This window comes from Schistocerca piceifrons, chromosome X, assembly GCF_021461385.2.
Source record: "Schistocerca piceifrons isolate TAMUIC-IGC-003096 chromosome X, iqSchPice1.1, whole genome shotgun sequence".
Taxonomy (NCBI): domain Eukaryota; kingdom Metazoa; phylum Arthropoda; class Insecta; order Orthoptera; family Acrididae; genus Schistocerca; species Schistocerca piceifrons.
Window position 1 is genome coordinate 90121649 of NC_060149.1, and position 20868 is coordinate 90142516.

The window sequence follows — 20868 nt, forward strand, 5'->3', positions numbered from 1 at the left end:
AAATCTTCAATGTGCTAACCACCAACTTCGTTACATAATGTGAAATAACGACATCACGCTCCCCTCTCACGGCTCCAAACGCTCAAAAGATGCACTCCGTATGCGCAGGTACTGTTCCTGATGGCGTTGAGTACACAAGGGGCTTAAATAACATCAGGGGAATAAGTCAAGAGAGGTGAGGTCAGGGGAATTCATGGGCCAAGAGACTGGGCATCCCGTTCCAGATAATGTCTGCATGAAGTAGTCTGTAAGATATGGCCTGCCTCAACGATCAAAGTACGCTGAAGTACCGTCGTGAAGAAACCATTAACTGGTATGCAGTAGCAAGGGAATGTCCTGTTAGAAGAAGGCATTCTCTAGAAAGTTCAAATACCACGCACCATCCAAATCAAGGGTGGCCACGAATTTGGCTCACGAGCCGTGCCGCAGTACTCAGCCTGGCTGCACTTTTCCCCAAACGTACGGAACGCTGTCTGAACGTTATGAGGCCGAAACTACGAACGCTCTGCAGTTAAACGGCAGTGCAGTCACACTGCACAAGACCTGTTTTATGTGTCACATTTTTCAACAATATATATAATAAACAAAACAATGTTTTGGTATTATTTAGTTAATTTTGGCGATCTGAACAAATAATATAATTTTTATCTCGTACAAATTATCAGCGTATGGACAGATTTGGACAATTTCACAGATTTTCGATTGCAGGTCTCTACATAATCATGACGTATTTAGTTTCATAATCGCAGAAAAGGTCTTTGACACAATATGTTGATCGGAATAGTTTAGCACTTTTCTAGCCTTATTATGGAAACGTGGAAACTCTATCTGAGGTAACCAATGTAGAGGCTCTTTACATTACTAACGTAAAAGGATTTGTCTTTGAAATGAGAATTATACTGCAGATCAGTGAGTTACCCCTGGACATGCTCAGGGTACCTTAACTGTAACAGCAAACGGTCTCTAAAAGGGCTTGTAGGCGGATGTAAGATTGGCAGTGTCCTCAATACGTTTAGAAATATGTCCTTGTCATTCTTTCAAAGCGACAACGAATTCTTCAAGCCTCTCGTTGTTATGCCAGTGATCATAGGGAACTGGGCTGTGTCTTGTCTGAATTTTTCCCTTCTACAATGCTATTTTCTTTTTAAATGCTTTCAAATCAAATCATCAATAAGTTGCTTCACAGTATATTAGTGTGGGCAGTAAGCAGTCACGTCCATTCAAAATGGGAGATTTGCTATCCGTTCCGGACGTTCTAATTTTCGTTCCTGCACTATTTTTTCCTTCAAAAATTCAACAGTAATGGGTTTTAAATCGAGAAACCTTTCCAGATCTGACCCTTGACTTAATCAATGTGTTCTGCGAATTATACACTGAAGAGCCAAGGAAACTGGTACATCTGCCTAATATCGTGCAGGGCCTCCGCGAGCACACAGAAGTGCTGCAACACAACGTGGCATGGACTCAACTAATGTCTAAAGTACTGATGGAGGGAATTGACACCATGAATCCAGCAAAGCTGTCCATAAATCCGTAATCAGTATGGAGAAGGGCTTACGACTAAACTTTTGACATCAAATCGATATGCAAAAATTAAATTGATCACTTATTCACCCACGTCCACGCCCACCCCATCCCAACCACGTCCACCCCCGGCCCGGATGTCGTCACGTGCGTTTCTCAGCCTGCACGTGTGCCCCAGTAATCTCCTCCTAGCACCCTCCTCCCAACCTTCCTTATTGGCGGAAATTTTGAATGTTGGCAGGAATTTCGAATTTTGGTGGGAATTTCGAATTTTGGTGGGAATTTCGAATTTTGGCGGGAATTTCTTTGTCCCAGGGCTGTGCTGATATCCAACCCCATCCCCCACCCGGGAACTGGCGGGAAATTAAAAATTGCACTACCATTTCCGGGACTCAAACCCTGGTCTTCCCAGACGAGAAGTCCAGTGGCACCCCCTAACACAATCAAATCACCAGAGGCTCCTGGAATTGATAGGGAATTAAAAATGGCTGTGCCCTTTCCGGGAGTCGAACGCTGATTCTAGTGGATGGAAAGCCCAAGTGCACCCCTAACACATGGAAAGTGTCCAGATGTGGGAGAGGAAGGTTATGTTAGTGTACTTTATTTATTTTGAACGGGAAACTGACGCAAAGATCAATCCTAAGTAATTACTCACAAAGGTCGGTCTTAATTACACAACTATATGCATAGCGCTTCACAAGGATGGCATAAAAGCGCCATACACCTTTGCGTAAAAGTTCTAAATACAGTTCAAAATTGTCGTGAAAAACCAGCACTTGTATTGAATGGGTCAGCCGGCCGGAGTGGCCGTGCGGTTCTAGGCGCTACAGTCTGGAACCGAGCGACCGCTACGGTCGCAGGTTCGAATCCTGCCTCGGGCATGGATGTGTGTGATGTCCTTAGGTTAGTTAGGTTTAATTAGTTCTAAGTTCTAAGCGACTGATGACCTCAGAAGTTAAGTCGCATAGTGCTCAGAGCCATTTGAACCATTTGAACCATTGAATGGGTCATATTGCGTATAAGTACTGCGAAAATCGTCGTCCTAACCGACTCCAAAGGGGGTGGTAGTTCAACATGTGTTGTTCTCGATGTATAAACACAAACTGCCGAAAACCAAGGCCTTCTCACTTCCCCTCACACGTCCGCTTTCCCCTCCCCCACCTCCATCCATCCATCCATCTACGGGGAGCACACATGCTTCTTAAAAAAAATGGTTCAAATGGCTCTGAGCACTATGGGACTTGACATCTGTGGTCATCAGTCCCCTAGAACTTAGAACTACTTAAACCTAACTAACCTAAGGACATCACACACATCCATGCCCGAGGTAGGATTCGAACCTGTGACCGTAGCGGTCACGTGGTTCCAGACTGAAGCACCTAGAACCGCACGGCCACACCGGCCGGCACACATGCTTCTTCAAACGGAAAGATGCTCCACCGAGAGGCTCGCGCCCCCACTGCCCGCCCTTTGGTGTTGTCTTGCCGACCCGCTCACGGCCCCACCAGAGCCTCCGAGGTCACTTGCGATAAGCGGCATGCCTTCAGACGGCGGTCCTAAACAACACAAAATGGAAATTAACTAGCATAGAACTGACATAGAACTGTCAGTGCTCCACCCAGCATCTCGGACCACCGCTACCACCCTCTAAGTCTGCTGCCCGCACTTGGCATTCCACCATCTGGCCACCACCGCGGTGTGGCGCTCATATGCCAGCACAATAGCGTGTATAGTCACATAAACAATAGAAGATAAAAGGACGACCGCCTCAAGTGCAGCTTGTTCATTGAAAATATAAGCTACAGAGCCCCTACACGCCGCCCTTCCCCCCCCCCCCCCCCCCCGTCTCCCCCATGGCAGAGAGCGGCTGTGTCCAGCGACCACCACAGCAGACACGCCCCCCCTCCTCCTTGCTCGCAGCAGCCCCCGTGCGTCGATGGACAACAATTGTATTTGACGTCAATGCATCTACAATCAAGCACCTATTAATAGAAAGCAAGACACATTTGCGACCATAATAAATGTTGCCTTTCCATGAAAATTGGTAAAGTCCATTTTCTTGTAGTTTTATAAGCAAAATCGGTATAGTTTTTACATTCGATTGCAGTCGCATCTCATTATTTTGTGACGCCTAGCAAAGTGTACCACCACCGATCACAAATGATCAGCAAAGACATGCCCACCATTCAGAAAATCAGGGGAAAGAAACTTCGACTATTTTGATGCAAGAACTACCGATCACTGCCGATTGACCTCGTTATTTCGAAACTGTCATCAGAGTAAAGAAAAAGCGAGAACTTAAACTACAAAGAAAAAATTGTATATTAAGCAATTTCTTCCAGCTTGTTGAAAAAGTACACAACCTGAGAGCATCTCTCGCATTCAGTGTCTACAAATTAACTCTCATGCACCTTTTATAACAAACATTCCAGACAATCTTTCACGCTATTGGCACACATGTCGGAATAAAAATATACTCATTTAACGTTTGACAACTAGAAGTTGTATTTCAAGACAATGTAGCTGTTTTGTACACAATGGCAGGTCCCAGTTCACCTATGCTATGTTATATCATACTAGCATTTACGAAACAAATCGTAAGAGGCTGTCTCGCCCTGTGTAGGTGGGAGATTGAAATTTCGTTAAAAATGGTTCAAATGGCTCTGAGCACTATGGGACTTAACATCTGATGTCATCAGTCCCCTAGAACGTAGAACTACTTAAACCTAACTAACCTAAGGACATAACACACATCCATGCCCGAGGCAGGATTCGAACTTGCGACCATAGCGGTCACGCGGTTCCAGACTGAAGCGCCTAGAAGCGCTCGGCTACAGCGGCAGGCGAAATTTCGTTAAAAGATATTGCCGCAACGAAAAGAAAAAAAAATGCTTGTCAAAAAACATTCCGTGGTGCCCTAGCCATCTCTTCCACCCACCAGGCGGCACGTCATTGATATCAATTTGATAGGCTAATTAATTAAATTGATCGTGAGAGTCACCTTGTATGGCGAGCAATTTCTTTTCAGCAGCCGGATTTCACTCGCCAAGTAGGACAACTGGGAATCCATGGAGGAAAAACGATGTTCTTTTCGAGGAATACTATTGAGAAATGACATCCGAAGCTGATCAAAAAGGGATTCTACAACCCACAACATACATTTCGCGTAAGGACTGCGCTATTAAAAAACACAACCATAACGCATATGTTACCATCACCCTGCATTAAAAGTGGTCTTGAGCCAACAGGCACACACGGTAGCTGATAGTGTTTTGCTTCCAGGCAGAAATGCTGTCCGAAATGCTGTCCGCAATTTGGAATCGAGTCAATCCATTCAACCACATATTTGCATTGGAGCCTGGAGAGACGCCTTTTAATGATTACACCCACTGGTAAATCATATTTGTACCACTCTCATATCTCTAAACGAGTCACCCCTTTTCTTTTCGAACCTATCTGCTAAGGCTCCCATACACCAAGAACTCCAGCGCTGTTTGTAGACAGTCCCTCTACATCTTGTAACTGCTCCTAAGTCTCTGCCCCGCCCTCCCTGCAACTTAGTCCATATGATCGTCCCAACTTAGGAATGACCTGTACGGAAGTCGCCGAGTGCTATATCTAAGACCTTTTTCATCCTGTGGGGAAACAGGACGACCTGAGTTAATGCGACAGGAATGCGTTTAGACCACTCGGTGGAAATGGGAACATGCTGTCATAGCTCCGCCAACCGTGTACAGTGTGCAAGGCCAGCGCCAAACGAAGCTTTCCCCTGCAACACGAGGTAGTAGAAGAGATAGTACAAACAATTATGGTGGTGAAACTTCCTGGCAGATTAAAACTATGTGCAGGACCGAGACTCGAACTCGGGACCTCTGCCTTTCGCGGGGAAATTTTCTACCATCACATGGCATAAACTATACAGATACCACAACACAGGCAGGTTGAAATAAAACACTGATACGATGTTTCTCAATGACAAATACATGGAAGACTTCGCAAAATGTGGAAACTGGAAGAGTTTGCGGTATTGTAGATTGCTTCTAACAGCTATTCGGAGGTGATTACCTGTAACGTTAATCTCATCTTCCCATCGACAGGGTATCGGATGTCTCAGTGCTCCATTTCGAAAAGCATTGTTCCTTCATTTTGCAATCATGTACATAATTACTGTTCTGGTTACTGTTCTGACGTTGACCATGGCTGGAAGGTGCTGTTCACAACACCCATGAGGTAGCACAAACAAAAAGGGGTAGTGTTATATTATTGGTGGAAAAAAATAGAAATGAAAACATACGTATGGTATTGCAGCATAGGACGCGTCTTCAGCAATGAGAAACGCCTCCAAATAACTGTATTAAGGTTATGGCCTCTACATTTAATCCCACGTTCCACAGCGACAAGTAGAAGATATCCTGTGTTCCGTCAAAGTTCCTCCATCTCAATAGAATGGTGTCAGTCAATCATTCTTCAGTAATGAACAGCATACCCAGGGGACGGTCGGGATTGGAAAGACGCCGTTGATGTGGAACGAGGTACTGTAATATACACCGCAGCTGATAGCGAGATCAATTTTAACAATTTTTCCCAGAAGTCAGAGAGAGCAATTTCCAAAACATTCTGAAACCTGTGGAGAAACAGAGTGAGCTGAGTTAAAGCTATTGGAGAGTGTTTTGACCACTCAGTGGACGTGGGAACATATTGTCGTAGCTCAGCCACCCATGTACGATGTGTGAGGTCAGCGTGAAATGAAGCCTGCTCCTGCAACACGGCGACAGTGCGAACAGTTATGGTGGTGTTTCTTGCTGGGAAAATTAGGAAGACTCAACATCAAAGCACATCTGCGTCCCTCAGTATCCATTCACGTCAATCAAACAATCATTCTATCATATTTATTGTATACCTTCCAGCAGAGAAAACTTACGAACTATAAAACCTCCGTTAATTTTATCAGATAGATTTTTGCCACATCTCTCTCTTCCGATAAATCGAAAACGAATACTGTCTACATGCCGGCATCGAGCATATGCGGCGATCGTATTAAATATACAGGAATTTATCCATTGGAGCAGGTGGTCAGTGATCGACGTCGCTTGCACAGACCGGAGTAAAGTTTCATTGCCTGTACTGTATGAGAACCTTCTCTCACACGTTATCAGTCGCCGGAGAGGGACCCTTTTTCGTTGTTTGATACACCGTTTTTTCTGCTTTAATACGCTTTGTACACTGCCATACATTTTTTTTCCGCCACGCCTTCGACGGCTGTGTCAGATTCTAAACTGACATTAACACGTTTGCTCCATTGACTCCCCCCAGGAAACTACACATCCCACAGTGTAAATCACATTGTGTGGTAATCAACAGCGATAATAGGCATCATAGTTGATAGTGAGATTAATTTTAGCAACTTTATCGTAATTTCAACAATGACCAATAGCTTCTGGAAAGCTGTATTATACGTGTATTACAAGGAATAGATGTTTTAGGGAAGTAGTTTTTCATAAAAAAAAATGGTTCAAATGGCTCTGAGCACTATGGGACTTAACTTCTGAGATCATCAGTCCCCTAGAACTTAGAACTACTTAAACGTAACTAACCTAAGGACATCACACACATCCATGCACGAGGCGGGATTCGAACCTGCGACCGTAGCTGTCGCGCGGTTCCAGACTGTAGCGCCTAGAAGCGCTCGGCCACCCCGCCCGGCGTAGTTTTTCATTATACAGTTTATCGCCATAGTTTATCGTAGAGAAACTTGCAAGGAGAATGTATGTCATTCGCTGGAAATATATTTCTTACATTGGGATAGTAACAGAGTTGCATTCCATACGACTAATAGGTCGAAAACCGCAACGATCTATCATTGTAGCGTGTTTTAAGTGCACAACATTGTAGTCTTAGGAGTGCATGTAGCCTTAGAAGTGCATGTGCTTATGTTCTCTCTTACCAATACCTTCTTGGTAACGACCCATCACACTAGAACAATACTTTAGAATTGCTAGCGTAGTTCATTTACGTAAAGCGCAGCAAACTCCGTCCGCCTGGAGCTTCATCATGCATAAAAACCACCCGTTTTTTGTTCTTAACCGTCTGTTATATCATCACAACAGTTTCATATCTACTGTACACCGATAAAGGGTGCTAACCTCCTCAACATTCGCGCATATGGAGAAACCTTGTGCTCTGTTCCTACACGAAATGTGGAATGCAGCGGTCTACATCTGGTCAGCTCCAGGGAGCGTCAGTCAAAGACAATGCGAGGAGATTTTTCGGTCTCTAACATTATCCTAAGAATGCGAGAATGCCGTGTGACTGTCATCCGCAGAGAGAAAGATCGCAAGTTACGCACTATGATCGAATGCTAGAGATATATAGGTCGCTGTGTGGTATACGTTGGTGTATATGTTCAAGAATTAGCAATGAATGAACATACTGCACGGTCATTTACTTACTTTCGCGATTGTACTCGCAGAGTAGTGTGGAGAATATGATGTTCTGACAAACATTTGCATGGTGAAAAAGATGTAAGAGACGTAGTAAATCAACCAATAAAATGCATAAAGATACGTAGCTCTCAGGGATGATAGCGATACTGCAATGCTATCATCTCAGCTACCTATTGTTGCAGGGACATGAAGCGTTTAAAAATTGTTAATTTAGAGGTTCATTCTGGTAAATGTTTATTCGACGTGGAATATTAATATCTGTAGTACTAAAGGTATTGAAATACTGTTGTGTCATTGGATATGCCTCATTTATCTGAGATCGACAATGTATTCAGTTTTGCATTATTATTGTATTGTGAGTTATTGTAGAATCTCAAAGAGCTGTAATTTGGCCATCTTTAAGAGTGTCTGACACTCCGCCATTTGATGGAGCATATTTTACACAAAGGTAATGCGAGCATCAGACATCCAAATTCCTAGCTCTGGGCTTTCCAGCGATGCGCTCATTGTCTCTGCTTTTGGACTCGCTCGTACCACCAGTCAGCTAGCCGGAAGCTGGCACTGCAGTGGCGCGCCCTCAGCCCTAGTGCCCGCTAGTGTACAGCCGGATAACAAATTCATCTTACCTTGTACCAATTGTAGGACGCCAATTAGCTCCCTAACTTCATATAACGTCTCACATCTTTCACCCATTACATGAAATGTATTCGCTATTCCAGTTGCAAATATATACAACCGTCAACTCTGTAACGGAATGCAGACAGTGAAAATTTGAGCCAGAGTGGCATTCGAACCCATATATCCTGCTTGTAACGAGCGGTCGTCTTACCATTAGGCTATCTGAGCACGACTCACGAGCACACCCAAATTTGCATATATCGTCAACCATGTGTCCACAACTTGCACTCGTACATTCATTATGTATATATCTGTACAGGGGAGACATTTTAACTGACAGTCGCTTGCCTGGTCTCCCTTGCAAGGGAATATACGTAATGAACGTACGGCTGCACGTTGTAGACATGTGGTTGACGACATATACAAGTTTGGGTCGAGCTGTGACTCGTGCTCAGGGTGCCGAATGGTAAGGTGACCAATCGCGATAAGTGGGATACACAGGTTCGAGTCCTGCTCCTACACAAATTTTCATTGTCATCATTCCATTATACCTATGATGGTTGTCCATAATCTTAATCGTAAATACATTTCATGTATTTTATAACGGCTTTGGCCGCTGCGGTACCTGTTCCTTTGGACAGGCATGTGTGTCCGAAGGAAATTTGTGTCTATCTTCTGTAGACTGCACGCCCTGCAGTATGTGTTTACTTCCAATAGACTTCCACATTACGAAAAACACACTACGCCTACTACCGAAATGGTGTCCTTGGGAGCGCAGCACCACACCTAACTTCAAGGCTAAGGAAACTTTCAGTAGTTTTCAGTCCATAGTCTCGGCATGTGTCACGTCTCAGCAGTCATTCAACCACGGTGTTCTAGTTGAGTTAAACCCAATTGTTGTCCCAATTACGTTATAAAAGAGCTTTTGCACTGTTGCTTAGTACATAAGATGTATTGAAACAGTCATTTCATAGTCAGAAGTCACAAAATCGCCCTGCACCCAGCGGCAACCAACTAAATGCGTTGTTCAAGCCATAGCAAGTGTACTGCTTCATAAGAGTGGTCCAAGCAACAAGGCCCAAAAGTTAACAAATAAAATGTTCAAATGTGTGTGAAACCTTATGGGACTTAACCGCTAAGGTCATCAGTCCCTAAGCTTACACACTACTTAACCTAAATTATCCTAAAGGCAAACACACACACACACACACACACACACACACACACACACACACCCATGCCCGAGGGAGGACTCGAACCTCCGCCGGGACCAGCCGCACAGTCCATGACTGCAGCGCCCTAGACCGCTCGGCTAATCCCGCGCGGCCCAAAAGTTAACACATTGTCCTCGTATGTGGCTGGAAGGCGATGGAGCAGTTGGAGGAGGCCAGTGGGGTTCCAACCCTCGTTTGGCCACTCGTGCAGCCTTTAAATCTGCGGGGGTCGATTTCGTCCTCTTGGTCTTTCAACTCAGCTATTTCTCGTTAATAATGATCTCGACTTAAATGGAGCATTAGTCTATAACCCTGCGATCTACAGTCTACATCGACATCAGCATAAGCACACCACAAGCCACCATAAGATGTGTGGTGGCGAATACTTCCACTGTCATTATCATTGCTCTCTTTCCTATTCCACCCGCGAATCATGCTCGTGAAGAACGATTGTGTAAAAGCCTTCGAACGACTCAAACTATTCTGATTTCCCCCTCATGATCACTTTACGATGCCAGAGGAAGTAGTATGTTGCTTGACCCTTCTTGGAATGTGCGTTCTCCCGATATAAACACCATAATTCTCTGTGATGCTGGAGTTGGATGAATATTTCCGCGACGCTATACCGCTAACTAAACGATTCAATGACATAACTTGCTTCTTTTGTTTCGTTATTCCCTATATCCCTTAGTAATATTACCTCAAAAGAGTCGCGCGTTGAGAATAATACTCAAAATGTTACAACGTAGGTTTTGTAAGCTATCTCTTTCGTGGGTGGATCGTGTTGCCTCATGATTTAGTCTCAGTTTCAGTCTGGCATACGTCATCCTTACATTTGTTTTTACGGTGTCATTCTATTTTAAATTGCGACGTATTTTACAATTGTGGCTGTTTCCGGACAATGGATGGCTATCGTAATGGAACAGCAGAGAGTGTTTCCCTCTGTTAATCCGCATTATGTTTATGTTGAAGGTCAACTGCCAGTCCCACTAAGTTCCAGTTCCCTACAGTTCTTCCTGCATTTTATAACAATTTTCTGATGTGACAGCTTCCCTATACAGAGTATTCTTTTAAAAGTGTCCCACATTCCTACAAGAGATAATACTGGTAAACACTCCAAAATGGACCTGTAAATATTTATCCGCAGGCATACTTATATCGAGATATCGGCCATTTTACTTATGTCGAGATCGGTCAGGACTCAGTAGTGTAGGCTCTCTTCTTGTTAACTTTCGTAGCTTATTTCTTATTGAAGTATTTTGTCTCTGTATTTAGTCCTGCGAGTTTGGGTTGACGCTATTGTCAGACGTGGCACTTAAAATTGTGTTTTGTATTAGTCATCCCGGACATGTAGTTTTGAGGATGTGTTGGCATCAGAACAAGATTAGTAATTCAATGGATTGCGAACATCGTAAACAGTGGAATGTTGTCTCTTTATTCCAAGCGGGAGATAACAAATACGATATTTTCCAGTGGTTTGGCCAATGACGTTAATCGACAGGAATATTTTATGTACGATGATAACCTCGACGCAGTATTCCATCTAAAAAATGTTTTCATCAGGGTGCTCCAACAATCTGCAGACGCCGGCCGGGGTGGACGAGCGGTTCTAGGCGCCACAGTCTGGAACCGCGTGACCGCTACGCTCGCAGGTTCCAATCCTGCCTCGGGCATGGATGTGTGTGATGTCCTTAGGTTTGTTAGGCTTAAGTAGTTCTAAGTTCTAGGGGACTGATGACCTCAGAAGTTAAGTCCCATAGTGCTCAGAGCCATTTGAACCAATCTGCAGACCCAGGGTCGTTCCTAAGGTCAGGCTTCTCAGTCACCTTACCAGATTACAAGTGACAACTGAGTCTAAGACGCACTACTAAAGGTCCACTTGCATTGTATTTACGGTTGATATAGGATTCACACACAGTGGGATAATAAATTCGCACAACAATAACATGTAAGTAAATGCAAATCCTTGCGTGATCATGGAACCAAGGCATCAGGTTCGCTTTAGTATCAATGCGTGAACAGGACCCATTACCTCATATAGATACGGTTATCTTTCCCAGTCATACCTTAACGGTTTTAGCATCGTCACTAAATCACCCTGTATACACGACTGGGCATCACTCCATTTTCTACGTCTCGTACGACAGTACCTAACACAAACTTTTAATGAGGGGTAGACTGGCTGAGGAAGTGCAGTCGCATCGCCCCTCCAGTCATATGAACTTAATCCCTGAAACTTCTTTATTTAAATAAATTTTTACTTAGACATAAATCACTTAGAAGGTGAAACATCTACGTTATTTAATTCTGAACCTGCTGAGTGAAACCGACCGTACTGTGCCCACTTTCTCTTTACTTCTTCTTATCGATTCAACACTAACCCACAATAATCTAGCGCAACGCAGTTTGACAGCTCAAAAAATAATAACCTGAATTCCAATAATTAATACAAAAGAATGGCCCTGAATTAGAAGAAATTCTAACAATAACCTATACATATCATAAGTCACTTACCTCACAGAAAATCTTCATTACACAAACAACAGCGATACAAGTGCCAATAATGAAAATGGCAATGTCAACAATGAATTAACTAGAGAACTAGTAAAAAAAGAAATCCAGAATATAATAACCAGTATAAAAACACAACAACATAAAAACAATAAAAGCACAGAATCTGCAACTCTCAGAAAACTTAGGAGAAAACTTCAAAATGAAAATGTTATCATTTCAAAAGCAGAAAAGGGAGACACAATAGCACTGATAGACAAAGAACAATACATTGGAAAAACATGAGAACTCATCTCACAAAATAACATTACAAAATTAAAATTAGACCCAACAAACAGATTCCAGACAAAAGTAAAAAACACTCTGAAAAATCTTGACATCATACTGGGTAACACAGAGAAAAAAAAGTTGACACAGATCAATCCCACTTCACCAGTCCTCCGAAGCCAACTAAAAATTCACAAACCGAATCTTCCTGTGAAGCCAGTACTGGATTTCAGAAAACCCCCCACTTACAAGCTTGCAGGATACATGTCAAAATTATTGTCTGAAAATCGCAAAGTACAAGAAGACAGAACCATTAAAAACACTACACAGCTAATACATCAAATAAAAGATATAAAAATCCCGGACACTTCAACACTCCTCTCATTTGATATAGAAAGCATGTATTCCAACATACCAGTACAAGAAACAATAGAAATTATAGATAAGAACCTGAAAACTTATAGCCAATTCCCTGATGAACAGATTAACCAAATACGCACACTAATAAAGCTCATAACAGAACAAAATTACTTCCAATTCAAGAATGAATTTTTTTTAGAAGAAGATGGATTACCAATGGGGTCCCCAGTTTCAGGAGCCTTAGCAAATATATTTGTAAACCACATTGAAGAGATCATTTTCACAAAAATAGTAACAAAAGAATACAACATATTATATTGGTTCAGGTATATGGATGACATCCTTTGCGCCGGCCGCGGTGGTCTCGCGGTTAAGGCGCTCAGTCCGGAACGGCGCGACTGCTACGGTCGCAGGTTCGAATCCTGCCTCGGGCATGGATGTGTGTGATGTCCTTAGGTTAGTTAGGTTTAAGTAGTTCTAAGTTCTAGGAGACTGATGACCTCAGAAGTTAAGTCCCATAGTGCTCAGAGCCATTTGAACCATTTTTGAACTTCAACACATGCTCCATAGACTCAACACAGTACCACTCACCAAAGAAAGCTACCAAAAAGAACTGGGCATAATAATACAGAGAGCACAAAATAATGGTTACAATAATAACACACAGTCACAAAGCTAAACAACAAAATTAAAAGTATAATAAAAGCAGAAAGATCCAAACCACAGACAACAACACGAAAGAACCTAACACAAACACGCAGTTCCATAACGACTGTACAGGATAATCAGAAAAAGATGAAAGAAAACACAATATGGTACACAATGACGTACAAACACAAACTCACCCATAAAATCACCAATATTTTCAAAAGACAGGGAGTAGACAAGGTATGCACAACAGACAATTCTATGCAAAAATACACCCCAAAACTGACTAAAACCGGAGATATATACCAGAAAGCAGGGCTATATCAACTACATTGTTACACTTGTGAAGGCACATACATTGGACAAACAAGCAGAACATTTGATGTCAGATACAAAGAACACATGAGAGCTTGGAAATATGAGACAAACCACTCCACACTTGCAGAACACCTAAGAGAAAATGACCGCAAACCAACCACTGGGGAAGATGACATGAGAATAATTAGAATCAACAATAAGAAACACCTCCCAACAATGCAGGAAAATTACCACATACATAAAACCAAAGCAGAAGGGAAAATCCTGTTGAATGACCAAGTACACATGCAAAGCAATTGATTATTTACACTATTAGATAAAATAATCGAATAACGTTCGCAAAAAGAATTAACATAATAATACTATCCAATATAATAATGGAACCCAACATCTTTACACTCACCCATCCATGAACCCCTCCACAGAATATTGAAACGAAAAGTCAAGTTTTCAACCACTCATTAACAGCTAGTACACACACACAAAAAAAAAAAACAGACTCGTTGGCTCTATCCCTCTCTCTCTCTCACTCATGCACACACACACACGGTATAAACATCATAAATAGAAGTTAATCTCGGACATACACTTCGTTAGTTTGGCACTAAATAGGTAAACATGCCGAAGAAGATGAAACACGTAATGGAGTCGCAATATTTACGTTGTAAAAAACTAAAAAACTGTGGACGGCGAAATAGTTGTATCGAGTGACAAAAGAACAATAGTACACCACAAAAAAGAGTGAGAAACATGGTGAACAATGTTAGGAAGGCCAGAACACAAATATGTGATTATATGGCAGTGATAAACTTCGTAGTGCGACCTCCAGACCAGATATGAGGAAACGTAGATCAACAAATCGTAAGTAATTACGTTTAGTGCAAAAAAAATTGCGAAGTAAACTGTTTGATAATCTAAAACTAACAAAACTGTATCGTTACAGATCCCACTGATGATGACTTAGAACAGGAGAAGGCGAAACGCGAACGGGATAAATAAATAAATAAAGTAACTAGCAGAAGGGAAAGGCAGTTTTATTTACAAAGCAAGTATTTATATGCTTGCTGCGGAGGATGACCAGACAAACAAACTTGGTAAAAAAGTAATTACTTTTTCCTCTCATCTGGTCTGGAGGTCGCACTACCACTTTATTACGGACATATAAGTACAACTTTGAGTTCTGGCCTTCTCCACTCTGTTCAGCATGGTTCTCCTTCTTTTTTGTGGTGTACTATTGTTGTTTTGCCACTCGATATGACTATTCTTCGGACACTGCTTTTAACAATGTAAATATTACAACTCCATTTCGTGTTTCCTCCTCTTTGGTGTGTTTGCCTACTTGGTGCCAACCGAACGAAGTATATGTTCAAAACCAAAGGTCCGATGGATAGCATGAGGGATACGTGGCGGTCAACTGGTGAGGCTAAAAGTGGGCTAAGTGCCACGAATCTTTGTAATTGTTTTAAGCGTGTGACAATGATTTTCCCAGATTGAAAAACATAAGAGGCTGGAAGAATGTCAGAGCGTCGAGCACCTACGGACCCTGTAAAATTTATTCTTAGTTACTATGCTCCAGTCCGAGGACTTTTTTTATTTTAAAATAAGCTGCCGATACACATATTAACATAAAGAAAATAAATGTTTTCAAATGTAGATGGATCCAATTTAAAAAAGTTGCACCTGGTGTCGTCAAGATGAGATAACGTTTAACGAACTTGAAGACTGGAGCATCTACACGATTTTCAAGAAAGCGATTACCACTTAGATAATAAAGAGATTTCTTTTATCGTCACAACAACGTGAAAACAGCTTCTCAGCTGAAAAGGAAAAGGACCTGCAACAGATGCTACCGTATTAGAAAGTAGCTAATAGAAAATTTTTCGAACAGTTGATCCATTAAAATTGCTTTGTGCTCTATAAAATTAAAAAAAGGATTAAAAGTAATTTAGTCACAGGATAGCGTGTCTGTAAAATGTATCTGTAAAATGTTTTTGTATTAACAAAACTTACGAATGCTTGAGATTTCTTTCATTGCCACTTACCTCGTTTTGCCAATACCTGTGTAGCATTTAGCACGTTCTAAGATTTCTGAATAAAATATTCATTTCCTGGGTAAAACGAAGGGATCTTTTACAAACAACTGCAGTAGATGTGTGACCCATTTTAATGTATTCTATTGTATGAAACTGGGGACCTCGAAACGACGGAGAGGCTTCGTCCCCGCAGTGGTGCACAACCGCACAACAGGTTACAGCTGTCCACTCACCCCACCGCCGCCCCACATCGAACCCAGGGTTATTGTGCGGTTCGGCCTCCAGAGGACCCCCCCCAACCCCCCCTGCCCCTCCCACGGGATCGTCTTACACCTGACGAGTATAACCCCAATATTTGCGTGGTAGAGAAATTATGGTGTACGCGTACGTGGAGAAAGTGTTTGCGCAGCAATCGCCGACATAATGTAACTGAGGTGGAATAAGGGGAACCAGCTCGCATTCGCCGAGGCAGATAGAAAACCAAAATAAAAACCATCCACAGACTGGCTGGCACACCGGACCTCGACACTAATCCGCCGGGCGCATTCGTGCCGTGGACCGGCACGCCTTTCCTCCCGAAAAGCAGTGCGTTAGATCGCGCGGCTCAACGGCCGGGCTGTGTGACCCATACTGTAGTCAATAAATAAAAATTATTGTTGAGGATTTTACATTAAAATATTTTTTGTCAAAACAAAAAAGAATTAATAATTCGGAATCAGTCTGTTTGCACTTAGCCTGTTATTGATTTCTCCTCTACATTTCTTGCTTAGACACACATATTTGGCGTATGGGTTACTATTGGGTGGTTCATGTCTGCTATTTTGATGAGGTAATGTGTCAGAAAATACGTGCGATATGGGCAAGTTCAACACTTACAGGCTGAGAAATTGTTAAAGCAGAACTCGAACTGATGTATGGTCACCAGACGGCCGCCCGGTTGGCCGTGCGGTCTAACGCACGGCTTTCCGGGCGGGAAGGAGCACCGGACCCCAGCACGAATCCGCCCGGCGGATTTGTGTCGAGGTCCGGTGAGCCGGCCAGTCTGTGAGTGGGTTTTAGGCGGTTTTCCATCTGCCTCGGCAAATACGGGCTGGTTTCCCTTATTCTGCCTCAGCTACACTATGTCGGCGTTTGCTGCGCAAATAAGCTCTCCACGTACGCGTACACCACCATTACTCTACCACGCAAACATAGGGGTTACACTCGTCTGGTGTGAGACGTTCACTGGGGGGTCCACCAGGGGCCAAACCACACAATAACCCTGGGTTCGGTGTGTTTCAGCGGAGGGGTGAAGTGGACTGCGGCATTCGTCATAGGGTAGCGGACCACTGCGGCTGCGCAGGGACGGAGCCTCTCCGTCTTTTCTAGGTCCCTGGGTAGCATAACATAACTTAACATGACTACCAGGAGACATGAAACCGTTTGCCTGCAGGCCAGCCGCAGCGATCTCGTGGCTGCGCGAGGCGGCTGCTGGCGGTGTCTGCGCAGCTGCTGGGGCTCCTCATGGTGAGCGCCTCCTGCGGGCTGCTCGTCTCCTTCCTGGCCGACTCCCAGAGCGTCATGCCTTTCTCCGACCTCGACGGGATGCTCCGCGACGGCTCGTACGCACTGCACTTGGTTCCCAGTGGCGTCGAATACAGCATCTTTTCCGTAAGCTCTTCTACCTCCTATTAATCGATGCTTGCGTCGCTACTTGGTAGAGCAATTTCTTATTTTTGAACAGAAAGCGTAATATTTGGGCTGTTGTACAGTACAAATTTATTTAGTTAACCAATTTTCGGGCTACAGTGACATCATTACACTATAACTGTCTATCGTGAAAAGTAAATTTCATCTTTGACACAGAAATAAACTGTCGGTCAAGGAAGTGAAGCACACAAAACGAGAAGAGGAAACGAAATTAAACATGAGACGAGGATATGCGACGTTACAGCAGTGATTACGAAATCGAGTCAAATTTACAAGCCCTTTTATCAGCATGACACTGCACACCTTCTGGCCTGGATGTATGTAATGATTCCGTTCGGAACGTTATCATAAAACCGTTGTATCCCTTCCTGAGACACGCTGGCCCACAACTTCCGTAACTGATCCTTGCTATACTGGATACTGGTACTGGGACAGAGCTGACGTCCGACTTGGTTCCACACTTGTTGTATTGGAGATAATTCTGGGGATGTTGCTCGCCACAGGTCACCTCAACATCACGCAGATTGTTCATAGAGACATATGAAACTTGATGAGCTTCGTTCTGTCGAAAAATTGTACCACGTTACTATCACACAAGAAATAACACGCGAGAATGTGGGATGTCCGTGCCCCACTGTTGCGCCGCCAGGATTTCTTCAGTTACTGCCAACCGTAACCTGAAGTAGTATCTGACGGCTCCCCGCACCATGACTCCAGGAGTAACATGGTTGTACCGTTCCAAAACATGGGAAGAATGGGACCTTCCCCCAATCGCCGCACACTCGCCGACTATCCTCATCTGGGGTACTGCAGAACCGTGATTCGTCACTGAACACACAATTCCGCTCCACTCATTAGCAGTCCATGCTTCCTGGTGAAAACACCACTCCAACAACAGCCATCTGTGTATCGGTATTAATGGCGTCCTACACATGAGACGGTAGTTCCCTTGTCCGGCTGCTGCTAGCCTCTGACCGACGGTATGGGGTGATACAGAACGTTGCAAGCGGCCCACTACATCTTCATGGATGACAGGTGCGTGTGGTAGGAGTTACGATGTTCTCGGTTCACAATACGGCGATATCGCCTTTTGATTGTCTGACGTTGTCGACCCAAACCGTGAGAAAGAGTATACATCCCATAACGTTCCCCCACAGTCCATTGTCATGTATGAATGCCTCAGAAGTCTGTATATTGCCCAATTGCCCAATCCGACCAGCTGGGGAGATAGACACCCACAATGAGGACATTTTTAAATTCTGTCAGGTGCTGATGACGTTGTTTCATACGACTACGTAGCATCTCCATGTCCTTCACAGCAATCACACAACTCTGAACCTGTTCAGGCCACGTATATACCCTACCAGATCTGGTGACAGCACAGTACATGATCAATGCTAATGCAGAACAGTGTGCGCTGATTCTGAAAATTCCTGGCAGATTAAAACTGTGTGCCGGACCGAGACTCGAACTCGGGACCTCTGCATTCCGCGGGCAAGTGCTCTATCACTGAGCTACCCAAGCACGACTCACGCCCCGTCCTCACAGCTTTACTTCCGCCAGTACCTCGTCTCCTACCTTCCAAACTCCACAGACGTTCTCCAGCGAAACTTGCCGGACTAGCACTACTGGAAGTGAGGATATTGCGGAGATATGGCTTCGCCACAGCCTCGGGGATGTTTCCAGAATGAAACTTTCACTCTGCACCGGAGTGTGCGCTGATTTTGAAACTTTCTGGCAGATTAAAACTCTGTGCCGGACCGAGGTTCGAGGCAGGCTGTGGCTAAGCCATGTCTCCGCAATACCCTTTCTTGTAGTAGAGCTAGTCCTGTAAGTTTCGCAGGACAACTTATGTGAAGTTTGGAAGGTAGGAGACGAGGTAGTGGTTGCCCGCGAAAGGCAAAGGTCCCGAGTTCGAGTCTCGATCCGGCACAAAGTTTTAATCTGCCAGGAAGTTTCAAAATCAGCGCACACTCCGCTGCAGAGTCAATGTTTCATTCTGGAAACATCCCCCACGCTGTGGCTAAGCCATGTCTCTGCAATATCCTTTCTTTCAGGAGTGCTAGTTCTGCAAGGGTCGCAGGAGACCTTTTGTAAAGTTTGGAAGGTAGGAGGCGAGGTACTGACAGAAGTAAAGCTGTGAGGACGGGGCGTGAGTCGTGCTTGGGTAGCTCAGTGGTAGAGCACTTGCCCACGAAAGGTTCAAATGGCTCTGAGCACTATGGGACTCAACTTCTGAGGTCATTAGTCCCCTAGAACTTAGAACTAGTTATACCTAACTAACCTAAGGACACCACACACATCCATGCCCGAGGCAGGATTCGAACCTGCGACGGTAGCGGTCTCGCGGTTCCAGACTGCAGCGCCTAGAACCGCACGGCCACTTCGGCCGGCCGAAAGGCAAAGGTCCCGAGTTCGAGTCTCGGTCCGGCACACAGTTTTAATCTGCCAGGAAGTTTCAATGCTAATGTACTCTTGTGACCATCAGTCGGAGCCGTATAGTTGTACGAGTCTGAGCACAGCTTGCATTGTTCCAGATTTCCAGTCATGTCACTGCGAAACGTTGCCAGATTTCTACTCCCAATCCCTCCCTCAATCCTATGACTTCATAGGGTTATTTCCACATGTATAAAATAGCGAGGAATCAAATACCCCAACTGTGCTACATAGTTTTCCCCCAATCCTACAACATCAAAGCTCAGAGCCCAGTTGTCCTAAGTGTAAGTTGGTGGGAAATTCAAAATTGGACAATCATCCTATTGGTGAAAATTTCAAAACAGCTGACCTGAAAATATGAATAGAGCTCTGTGAGTCACAATCCAAAATGGTGAAACTGTATATAGGAGTACAGGCAGCATAGTTGCCAGAAGACTGGTATAGAGATACGAGCACAGCATATGCGATATCAGAACACAGGATAGTGGACTTGCAGATACGTTCACAGGTTGGCAGTCAATTGTACTAAGTATAGAATTCAAGATAGTGGAGTTACCCAAAGATCATAACCTATGTGGTTGACAGTTCACTGGTGCTTAGAGTCCACTTGCCCTAAGCTTAAAAACAGAGCAGCCTACACGTTTAAACCATTTCTCCTTATACATCTGAATTCACAGGTTGCATGACTGCCAGTATAGGTTTAGAATCCCTAGAGGTGACTTGTGCTAAGTTTAGATACACTTGTGCTACGCTCATATTTAATGTTTAAAAGCTGGTGGCCCTCTTGAGTTGTATTGTTATTTAAAG